Raw genomic sequence first — 12,411 nt, 5'->3', positions numbered from 1 at the left:
GTATTTAGACACAAAGTTAATCACCATTTTAAAATATTAGGTACATTGAGGTACATTGCTGTTTTCTCACTTCTGTGTATGTAGGTACTTGAAGTGCTCCCCTTAAGAAATAGAATGATTTCTAATTCACTATCAGAAGCTTTTTAGTATGACAGGTATATTAATATTTCTAACTTGGAAAAAAGTCAACAAGACTGTCATTCAAAGACATTTTAAAAATAATTATCTGCCCAGATCAGGGCCTGGGTAGATTTACATTTATTTCTTCTAAGAGGGGATTGTAAAGTGGCAGGAATCCTATGGCTGATGTATCTGATGAAATACACTATTTATAGGGAGAAAAAAAAATAGCAAAGGAAAAAAAAAATAAGGAAAATTATATTTTGTGTAACATTTCTCTCAGGTTTCTGACTAAATACTGCATACTGTAGAGAGCAGTGTGTTTTAACTTCCATCAACTATTCCACAAATTACTTTTTTTCCGTCCTTCTATATAATTACATCTTGTTTGAATACAATACTGCATTTTAAAGATAATAAATGAATAACATAATAGTGAATGGTATTCTGCAAAGGGCAGTACACGGCATTCTGTCTAATTAATTCCTTCCCAAGAGTGTTGCTCACAGATTCGGAAATGTTTAAATTTAATGTTTGAGCATCAGACGAATTGCTGTTCAAATAAAATGGAATAATAGACTTACAAGTCATTGAAGCAGTTGAAACTTCATTCATATTTGTAAAAAAATGTGACATTAAGTGAACATAACCATAACACTAGAGAATGTAAATACAGAATTATTTTAGAGCCTATGTGAAAAAAAAGGAGAACCTGAGAAGTGTTTGTGGACTCTGTAGATAAAGCATCTTTTAATTCATGTTGCACACCTCAAATAAAATCTCAAATTCTCTCTCATCTTGCTACTTAAAGGCCATAACAATTCCATCTTCTATGTCAAAGTAAGTATTTAGGGTACTGATCTTAGAAACACCTGTAGGAACTAATTTCATGAGTTATCCTCCTGAAAGATAGAAACTACTTATTTGCTGAAGCTTCAATGCATATTAAAATATGTGTGCATTCAGAATCTAAATCCATTTGTATTGTTTTTAAAGTGTCGCAAACTACAGTTTTACAACAGGCTACAGCAATTATTAATATTTCTGGGAAAAAATAAAATAAAATCCCCAAACCAAATGTTCAACAAGGAAACAGACTTGAAAGAATGCAGGCTATTATTTTCTTAATATTAACTATATGTTGATTTTAACTGAAGATTACCTTGTCAATTAAATTAGAAAAGAAATTTAAGTTACAGGTTCATAGTTTATATTTTAACTAAAATGAGTTGATCAGATTAATCTACCAATGCAACGAAACTGTGATGATAACTGTCTAAATTCCTTTATTAATTTAGTCCAGTGTATTAGATAAACTAATCCCAGACTTTTTATTTGTTGACCCAAATAAGAACACTTAAGGAGGTTTATTTCTATTACAATAAAACTGAGCTGCTCACTCAGGGATGGTGCTGCGATGTGTTCCTATAGTTCTCTAAGATATAACGGTCAAGACAAGACTGCAGAGTACAATATTTGCCCTTCAGTCTTACAAGCACAGATAATTGTTGTGCTGTCTGTGTTGTGATGTCTAGAAGCATGGAATATTAAAAAAAAAAAAAATCCAAGTCTTCCAAAGAGGTTTCAAATCTGGATCACAGCCAGACACAACAGTGAGTGAAGTAAGCAGATGGAAGAATCAGGGCTAGGATAAGGAGCAAGTTTTTTTCCTGGTAAGTAGTAGTCACAGTGTAACACCTGCCTACTAGCGTCCTCTGATCACAGCAAAAAACTAAGTGTTAGTAGTAACAAACTCTCTCAGGCATCATGGTTTTCCAAAAAGGAGTAAGCATATAGAGACAGCACTGCTTGGATCGCAATTTCTAGATTTATTTTTTTTAAGCGCCTGATTCATAATAAAAATACAATATATTCTTTGTCTGATGAAAGTCAAATATTTGTAAGTTGCCTTCTAGAACTTCAGCAATATCCTAGAAAATCACCCACTTTTCAAACTAGTCTTGTAACTACGCAAAGACAAGACAAAAATGTCAAAGTAAAGGTAAACTGAGGGATGTACATCTACTCATACAACAATAAAATGAAGTTCAAAATAAATAACTAAGAATATAAATTCTTAATTTTTAATTGCTTTTCATCCCAGTATTACTGCAAGTCCCTTAATATAAACATTTAATTCGTTATGATAATTAATTTTAACAGGCAACAAATCAGTTAAATAGAGTTAAACAGTATCACATTTGCACCAAGAAGAGGCAATGGAAATGATTTTAGCACTTCTTTGGGGGCAGAATAGACTTGCTATTTCAAATAACAACACTTACTGAATTCATTCTCCTGAAATGTATAAAAACCAAACCAACTTTGAAAAGGTGCAATTTTTGACCCATTTCTTATCAGTTTGGTTACTGTTGTCAAAGAGACAAGGTGACTTCTTATTCTTTTGCAGTGACTGAAAATGTGTTCTTCAGAAAATCTTTCTGTAATAAAAACATGATGAAAAATCTATTCCAATTCTTAGTTTGCTGTGTATTTTACTTTTTTTTTTTTTTTTTTTTTTTTTTGTGTGTGAATTAAGTGGCTAATTTCAGAAGATACTAGCTTTAAAATGAATGAGAATTTGCCACAGGACAATCTAAAAGCAATGTCTTTCAGTATTTTTTCATACACAAGAAGGATTAAAAAGAAAAAAAAAAAGTTACTTTTCCTTTGAAGACAATGCCAATACTGAGATGGATAAACTCAAGTAGGAGCCAAGCTGCCACAGTGTTCAGACCTGCTTTAGAAAAATAAATGCATACACAAAACGTGTAGGTGGAAACCTGCATATGAAGAGCACCCAGGGGTTACCGAATATCAAAACTGAAGGAGTGTTATCAGGAAAACACTGAAGTACTTGAGAAAACAATATCACTAAATGAGTATGTCAAACTTCTCATACCAGTAGCACAGGAAAACAGCTGCCAGTGCATTTTTTGAGAGCAAGATGAGAGGGCAGATTTTTTCACTGACATGTAAAAATGCATACATTTAAGTCAGACATTAAATGTGGGGCCCACTGAAAATTTAGTTTTACCTGATACCTACCTCCTGCAAAGAAGTATAAAAACAATTCATTATTAGTTTACCTGTGTAGGATGATGAAACAATTTAGCCTATTTCCTTCACTCCTTTCTGAAGTGTATCGCAAAAGAGAAAAAAATCTCGTCAAATGAATAATTTGTAATTTTCTCTCATCGCTGGGAGAGATCAGTTCCAATCTGAGACAAGCTGAACTAATACCAGTTGCACCCATTTACTACTCTAGGACTGCCAATATATTAAACCAGTTAATAAATTATTAATTCATTCAAGGCTCCTAGGTCTGTAAATTATGAAGAATATTAATCAAAGTTTGGAAGAAGTGTCTTAATATTGGTGATTTATTTTTAAATCGAATTGTATATTAACAGCCTGACCTTCAGGTCAGGAGGTGCTCGCAAGTCAATTTAACATGGAAGTCAATGGGACAATTGGCACAAAAAAGTGCTACTCAATCTAATGATTGCAGAACTGATCTCCATCCATAATAATATTGGCTTTATACAGCTTTATGGCAAAGATGATGTGATTCAATGAGCAGAGTTAGGTGGCAGAACCACAGAGACTTATGTTCTGTTGCCTCTGCTCACACAGGATCACTGAGCTGGTGAGGCTGCACAGGACCTCTGGAGATTACCTAGTCCACCCAACCCTGCTCATAGAAGGATGCTCAGGACTGATTTTGTAAAAACAAGCTAGGTTTTGAGTATCTTCAAAGATGAAAACTCTGAAACCTCTGTAAACAACCACTTCCAATGTTCAACCACCGTCAAATTCTTATATGTGCTCAGAAAGTCATCTTGGAGTGATGTGATCCTGCCAGCTTTTACCCATATTACCTGATATCTCTTTGGACTAATGCTCGGAGAATGAACCAAGTACATCATGGATAAAAGAAGTCCTATGAGAAATGCAAGCAATTATCAGCCTGGAAGATCATTCAAGTCAAAGGCTGAAGGGAAAACAAGGCACATACCAAATCAATATATAATAAGGTGGTGTTTTAGGAAGCCCTTTGATTCTTTTAGAAGTTTTTTTTTTTCTGATGACAATACTTTTTTTTTTCTTTTCTTCTCCACCCTATAAGGAAAGGAAAGGAAAGGAAAGGAAAGGAAAGGAAAGGAAAGGAAAGGAAAGGAAAGGAAAGGAAAGGAAAGGAAAGGAAAGGAAAGGAAAGGAAAGGAAAGGAAAGGAAAGGAAAGGAAAGGAAAGGAAAGGAAAGGAAAGGAAAGGAAAGGAAAGGAAAGGAAAGGAAAGGAAAGGAAAGGAAAGGAAAGGAAAGGAAAGGAAAGGAAAGGAAGATTTCAAAATCTTAATACATCTTTATTTATCTGGTGGTATGTTCGTATTTATTTCATTACCTCTTTAATAACTTTGGGATGAAAAACAATGGAGTAAGCAACATCAAGTCTCAGCAGGAGAGCTGTGAATCAGAGGCACTGATTTATAAAACACTAACTGATAAGGACAAAAGAATAGGTCTTCAGAGACAGCAATGGAGACCCTGGCTATGACAAGAAAGAAGACCTGCAAATAAAGAATATCTATGAGAACAAAATATGATCATGGCATGAAGGTTATGCGAATTCAAACACGTAAGTTGAACAAAAACAAAATGCTTGCCCTCAAATGAAGTATCTTAGATTAATTAAATAATCTACAGGAAATTTCCAGCATAAGTTAATTGCATATGCAATCTGTTTCTTTTTTTTTTATGTATGTTTATAGCTACACAATCAGTTAGTAAGAACCATTTTCACTTTGAATAGTGATAAAAAATTCAACGCCTCTGCCAGTCTAGTGAACACAGTATTTCTTTCATTTCCAGCTATCACATAACAAGGCAATGATAAAATACAGTATCTTTTCCTCCCAGCACATGCAAATACATTTCCAAAGACAACATCAGACTCATTTGACTTTTGAAACTTTTTTGTCTGTTTTAATTCTCTATATGGTAACATAGATCTCTCAACTGAGCAGTAGGAGCTAAATGGTGCCTGTCTTGTTTCAGAAGGGTGAGGAAGACTTCTTCAAAGCGAGTGCAACTGCTCATCTGAGTTTTCCCCAGGATAAACCAAGGTTCTGTGTTATTGCCCCAGATACTCTGAGATACCATGGACTTGACTTACAATTTACAAGACAAAAATCTTGATTGAATCTTCTATCTTCAAATTAGATTAGATTAGATTTAGGTCATTGTATCAGCTGAAGACAGCCCTCTTTTTTTTTTTTTTTTTCTTCTAAAAAGTCATCTGAGAATGGCCATTCAGCATCAGTGGCCTGGCAACATAATGCAGTCCCATTCTGTGAGTTATTATTGTTGAAAATACCTGTGAAGAAATGTTTTTATAGAGTTAAATGTACAATAGTAGCATGACTGAGCATGAAGCCATATTCTGAGAACAATGCCAAAACTGCACAATAAGGTAATTCAGCCTCCTTGAATGCACTTTTAACATATCCCAATTCCATAGCAGAGCCTATCACATGCTTGTAATCACACATGCACCAATTCTAAAACAATGTAGGCAAAACTGAAAAAAATCTCAGTGATTATTCCTTATGAGGATGCTTTGCAAAGGTATGGTGTTTTGAATGCTTTTTTTTTGCCACATCAGCTGGAGATCACACTGGGTGTAGGGCAGGTGTAGGGTTATCAGTCTTTACATTAACCCTGGTATTCAATTTTTGGGGTACTTATATAGCACTCCACAATGAACCTCTGAATTTGTCACTCACCTCAGTGTGACAAGACTTCTACCTCAATATATATCCATGACTAGATAGCTTTTCAATACAACCAGCTTCTGGAAGCAATCTGAATGTTTTTTGCAGCTGTGAAAAGCATCCACAGTAGGGGGTATGGACTAGTGGGATCCTGGTCCTCAGCACCCTCTAACTGCCCACTTGGCAGGGGACACCCTGTCCTTCCAGATGGCATGGGGCAGCACAATTCAGCAAATCTAATGAACTTAAAAGTTTGGTAGCATGATGGGAATGAGACATAACCCTCACCCAACTAAGTTCTACAAAGCTTTAGGCTTGCTAAGGTAAAGAAAGTTGAGAATTTGGCCAGTTCAGTGCTTCAGTACTACTCACATTGCTAAACTGACCAAAGTGTAAGTCTTTTCTGCAAAGTTTTGTTCATACTCATCTGCTAAGCAGTTACAAGCACTGGATGAAATTGTGCACGTATTATGTTAGAGTTATTTTCTCTAAAATGCTTACTGCATCATGCTTTACTTTTATGAAAATGTATCTACAAAATATGTAACCTTTTATAAATCTCCATATTGATCTCTGTGTGAAAATATGATACTCCTAACTTCAGAAGTATTTATTAACTTTCATGACAAAAAACCTTTGCAATCAAATTAAGCACATGAATTTTGACATGGAAAGATGATTTCTGTAAGAGATGAGAGAGAGGTGAAAATAAGGTTCTGAATGGACATGCTGTCACAGTTTTATGGGGAACATGAACAAAACATTCCTAGAATAATAAGCTTTTGTTTTATCTTTCATAAGTTCATACAATATTCATCTTCTTTCCCAGCTACATTGTGAGATCAATCTCAGCAGTACTGTTAGTTCATATGAAATGTAAAATGAAACTGATTATAGACATGAAAGAGGAAAGCCTCATTTCAGTCTAATCCAAAGGAAATGAAAATGCAAATAACAAGGAAAAATGAATTCACAGATTAGGTCTTTTGTAGTTTGTTAATCTAAGATATCATCTCAGACAGTTAAGTAATTTTTTACAGATATTTTAATTATAAGATAAATCACTTAATACTAAATATTATAAAGGAAAATTGAGATAATGGAAATTCAAATTCAGTGCAAGATACAGGCTAATCAACATTATTCAATGCAGTAATGCTTAGTGCTTTCCAGTGAGGCTTACCAGTCGGTATGGGGTAATTTAAGGTAGCCAAGCTCACAAACTAGTGCCACAGTGATGGATAAGTACTCATTCCAAACACATGCAGTTATCAGGCCACTTAATTTCATATTCTTCAGAATCTCTGCCACCCAGGCGCTGTGTGCTATGAGGGTTTCAGCAGCAGTAATTCACAGTGTGAGCTGTGCATTTCTCACATTCACAGTAACAGATATTTGTACTTTTGCTATCTCTCTAGTGTCAGGCCAAATTTAAGGGATTATTTTCTGATAGGGTATTCTGTGCAGTTTTGTTTCTGTCTTCTACTGTCTCCTTTTGTGGGCGTTTACTGGTATGCAATTTACATTTGTATTTTTGTAGAAAGAGACCATTGTTTACTTACTTTAATGGAACTTACCAAATTTATTTTGATAGCTCCTCTCCCAGAACTTGGTACTTGGGGAAGTTTTTTACCTCCAACAAGTTTTCCTTGTCTCACCTTAACTGACTCTTGAGCATCTAGAAAGACCACCACAGGAAGTATATAGTATCAAGGTTTTTCAAGGAAAAAAAAAATCATATTTAAATACCAATGCAAAGAAAATCAGGAAAGAACAAAATGTCTCCTGCAATCTTTTAAACTCATTGTAAACTATACTATGCAGATGAAACCCTCTCTTTCATCTCTCCTTCCCTTCTGAAGGTTGCACTTATTTTTCAGTAGAGTCAAAGAGATGATTTCCTTCACATCCAAAACTGATCAGATTTGACCTCTGCAAGAGCTATTGCCACAACAGAAATCCTCTAAGAGGCTGAGAATGTTGAGTATTTCCCATGACTTTCTATTCTAACCAGCTATGTGTTTTACAAAATTTTGAAGTCTAGAATTAAATAAATAAAAGTCTATTTTGAAGCACAAATGGCTAAAACTATGGATGTTTTTGGCCTAATTTGTTTTTAATTCTTCTTTGGTTTTGTAGCAAAATAAATAGGTGTGTTTTCCATGAACACACTCAGAACTTGAAGGACTTGGGGAAACAAAAAGTTTCACATAAAGAGTCTGATGTTTTAGCCTTTCTGAAACAAAAGTTCTCAGAATCTGAAACCAGAATTTGGAAAGAATTGTATTAGCAATGATACTATTGCAAAACAAGGCTCATAAAAGACATGAGTGGCAGTATTTAATATCATAATAAACTTTTTGTGACTTTTTGTTGAAATTTGCAACTGCAAAGGTTAGGAATTTTCATTCTTTTATCCAAAGAAAGAAAGGACTGGGGATCCTAAGAAGAACATTTAAAGCTCCCAGAAAAAGGAAGCTAAAGCAGCTAAGAGACTCTGGAGCTCTACCAATGGCAACATTAGCTATTGCAACTTTTTTTGGGAAACTAAGGCATTTTTTTTTCCTTTGAATTTGGATTTAAATTTCTGAATTATACCCAGGACCTAGATTAACTTGTGGTGGAGGTTATTTTTAGTGTCTACAAGCCTCATGTACGAATAAGGCCGTTGGGCAGTTAACATACTAAACAGAAAACAGTGAAAGGAAAGAGGTATTATGCTTACTTTAAAATTGAAAAAGTAAGAGATGGAAAAGTTAGCATCCAGTCACACAGGAAGTATGTGCCATAGAATTAAATTTTATATATTTTGTGTTCAAGTCCAATATTGTAAACACAATCACAAGATAAGAGAACTCCATTGTTGCATAAATAATTATAGGTAACAGATATATATATATATATATTTCCCTTTGGCACATGTAATAAATCATTTTTCACCTGAGGAAATTCACTTATCTGAAAATGGGGCATACTTAAAACACAGGTAGAATTCAGTTTCATTTTTTTTCCGACACCATAGCATTAGTGTAAGAAAGACTGCTTTCCAGCTACAACATACATGTATTTACCAACGTCTCACACTTCAGCTTACTTATGGGTTCAGCTTTACTCCCCAAAGTATAGTGACTTACAGGCTTCTGTGTTTACAGGCTCAGATTTAAAAAAATAATAAAAGGCATTTGTGTTGTATTTGGTGAACGTGTTTCATTATATGCCGTTGTTACTATTACCCATAGGAAATCCCTTGTATTTGACACTATTATATTCACACTTGGGACTGGCTCATGCCCTTCTGGGTTGAAACCCAATGGAAAGGACTAACAAAAAGATCTTGGAGAGTCACACAGCTATTTTCAGGCTCCTTAGGGGCCAAGAAGAAAAGCTGAAAACTTGCCCACTTAGCCACATGCTGGGACACTTGCTCTGACAGTGCAGCTACTGGTCTATAACTGTAAGACAAAATAAAGTTATCTGAGTGTAGCTGCTACAAAAGAACCTTATATGAGGTTTCATTTAATCACAATATATTTTAAAATCAAGATGAAAACAAACCATGCATTTCCATTACTGTCTTTACTACCCTAAGCCCTGAGAACATGAACCAGTGAAGATCTGATGACAATACTTTATCCATATATAATATGGTTTTACCAGTAAAAAAAATAAAAAAAATAAAAAAAAATAAAAATACAGCTATTACAAATATCTTAGTAGTCACAAACATAGTTCATGCAGCTTGATTTATCTACAATATATTTCAAGAAGGAGATGCTCTGACTTGTAGGCCCTTTAAAACACGATTTTGTGCCAACCAGTTATTTAGCACAGCATCTACCTAATACCTACTGTTAATGTCATCTGACTTGTACTGGTAATGAGCACTTAATAAATTCTTACCAATTAATTATTGGAGACCCCCAAGAAATAGGAAAATAACCCCCCACAGGATTCCATTCCCTCATCTCCCAGAAATACTGCATCTATCAATGACACACTTCCTGACATATTTTTTTAAAAGTTGTATTTTTGGCAGATATCCTAGAGTTGTACATATATTGTGATAAGCATGAAGTTTCTTAGAAATTTAATTTTAATGACCAGAAGCTGACAAGGGCAATACTATGCTAACATAATGGCTAGAAACTCTAAGTCACGAATCAGTGACCTCTTTGGTTGAGTAGGCTTTATTAGGTCAGAGGACTCGGCAAAGAAAAGACTAGGGAAACATTTAGGAAACTGAAAGATATGGAGTTATGTCTTGTTATTCCTATTTTTATCCATTTGCTTTCTTCCCCACTTTTGCACTAAATAGCAAGACAAAATGCAAAGGTAGGCCTACAGAGAGAAACAAGTCTACTTACTCTCTTACTTTCTTTCCAAGTACCATCTCTTCTGACTTTTGTAAAACCAGACAGCTTGCTCCTAGCAGCAGCAGGGCTCTCCTCAGAGAAGAATTCAGAAGAAGATACCATTGCCATAATCTCTGCCCCACTGTGAAAACCTCTCCGCACCTTCCCATTCCAAGTGCCTTCAGTTTCCTTCTCATCTTCAGCTGTCTGTCCTAATGGATCTTGTATTTCTATGTGTACTTTCTACTTTTTTTTTCCCCCCTTTAATCTCAGTTTTGTGAAGCCCCTGTCATACCAAGCTTTACGGCCAGGCCCACACAACAAAGCAGATGAAATGACTTGCAAAATACAGACGTTTGTAATTTCTCATTTATCTCTTTCCCTCTTCATATACCCCTTCCACTTGCACCTACCTCTGACTGGAGGACATTAAACAAGTTATTCTGGGAGAACATGAGCCCAAGAATTCTGGTTTCCCACAGATTTATACTGAGACCCATAATGAACTGTAATTGAAACTTTTGTCATTACTGAGACATTTATGCAGTCTCTCATCCACATGAATCACTGTTTAATAAAAGGTAAGTTTGTGTTGCAGCCTTTGGGACATTTACAGGATCTCTCAGCTCTACCGGCTGACTATTTTCATGAAATAACTTAATTATATTTGAGATAGATTTGGTGGAAACTACCCAACAGCTTCAGAAGTTATTGGAGAAGTACAGGAGACACAGCCAAGCATGATCACATAAAGGACTGTTTCCATAGGAACCTAGAGTGAAAACAGAGGCACAATTTGTGAAAATTTTCATTGCAGTCACTTTAATTGAAATTTCAAAAATATCTGATCAGCTTTAAATCACATGCTGCAACGCATGACATTTCTCCTACATTCCCCCATTCTGTACCCAGTCTGCAGACCCTTGCTTTCATACGTTCATCACTCCTGTATCCTGCAGAAGCACAAACTACACTTCTCAAAGTCAGGAGGTTGCTCAGCCTGTATTTTGTCAATCTTCCCTTCAGATGGAAATTATTTTTTTTTTTCGGCAGTGCAAACTTCTCAGTAATACATGCCAACTGCTACACTCCACTGCTTGCACACGTGTTAGGCATATGACAGAACAAATTAAACAGAGAGCGCACAGGAGCAGCGGGTTACAGTATCACCTGCCTCCGAGTGCTTAGGCAGAGTGAAGCACTTGGGGTTGGAAATATCACGTTGGCAGCACAGGTTATTTGGGGTTTAAGGCCAAGCAGATGGCACCCTGAATGAAGGTGACCAGAACCTGTCGGGTGACAATACGTAGATTTTATAGAAAACACACCACCACCACCCCTCTCTTCATTACATCCTCTTCAGTATTCATTGCTCACCTCAGCTGTGATACTAGCTTCCGTCTCTTGTGACCACAGTAACCTGCATTAAAAAACATGCCCATGTACAATAGAACAACTCAATAATCTGAAGTGCGAGACCTCAGCACGGGAAACCGCTGAGCGCTCTGTGTACATTCCTAACATCGAGATCTTGGAAGTAAACGGCTGTCTGTTGTTTTTCTCTCCACTACTTGAAGCCTGTTACTGGACCCTTCCTTTTCACAAGCCCAGCTTCTGACCCGTCCACCCGTTCCACGCCATCCTTCTTCCTCAGGATTCCGGGCAGATATTACCCCATTTCCTAAACCCCACCGGCCCGTGGCAACCTCACGGTGCCCAGGCAAGCAGGGCTCCGACGTCCCTGAACCCGGGCACTGCTGAGGGGAATGGGGGAACCTCAAGGGGTGGGCATCTCCCTACCCCTGTGCTGCCCCTCACGGCCCCACGCAAGCTGGAGCCCTGCGGTTGAAGCCAGGCCGGGATGGGACCGTGTTTGAGGGCTGGAGGGAGGTACTGAGGGGGGCAACGGGAGACCCAAACCCAACCGAGGGGTGCGGCGCAGCTGCTGCCGGGCGCGGCCCCCTCAGCGCAGCCCCCGCCATTTTGTCCCCGGGCGCCCCCTCTCGGCCGGGGCCGTGCGGCGAGGGAGCGGGGCGGCTGCGGGGCTCTGCGGGCTGCCTGCCGGCTGCCCGCCCGCCCCCCGGCCCCGGCCGCTCTCCGCCTTCTGCCGGCCGTGCCAGGCAGCCTCTCTCTCGGCCTTCACTACCGGGTCAGGCGAGGAGGGAGC

The 12,411-nt window shown here is 37.3% G+C and overlaps 1 long non-coding RNA gene across 2 annotated transcripts; it reads right to left on the bottom strand.

Annotated features, from left to right (window-relative positions):
- Positions 1-2,613: 2,613 nt before the first annotated feature.
- On the bottom strand, positions 2,614-12,392 carry LOC137849844 (uncharacterized). 2 transcript variants are annotated; one of them, XR_011092099.1, is made up of 4 exons: positions 11,622-12,392; positions 10,257-11,016; positions 7,470-9,344; positions 2,614-5,495 (listed from the first exon to the last, which is right to left on the bottom strand). It is a non-coding gene; the product is annotated as an uncharacterized lncRNA (long non-coding RNA). The 2 variants fall into 2 exon arrangements; XR_011092098.1 differs by having other exon boundaries at positions 7,470-7,570; positions 11,622-12,376.
- Positions 12,393-12,411: the final 19 nt, after the last annotated feature.

The sequence above is a fragment of the Anas acuta genome, chromosome 1 (genome assembly GCF_963932015.1).
Source record: "Anas acuta chromosome 1, bAnaAcu1.1, whole genome shotgun sequence".
NCBI lineage: Eukaryota > Metazoa > Chordata > Aves > Anseriformes > Anatidae > Anas > Anas acuta.
This window is presented reverse-complemented; position numbering and strand designations above follow the sequence as displayed.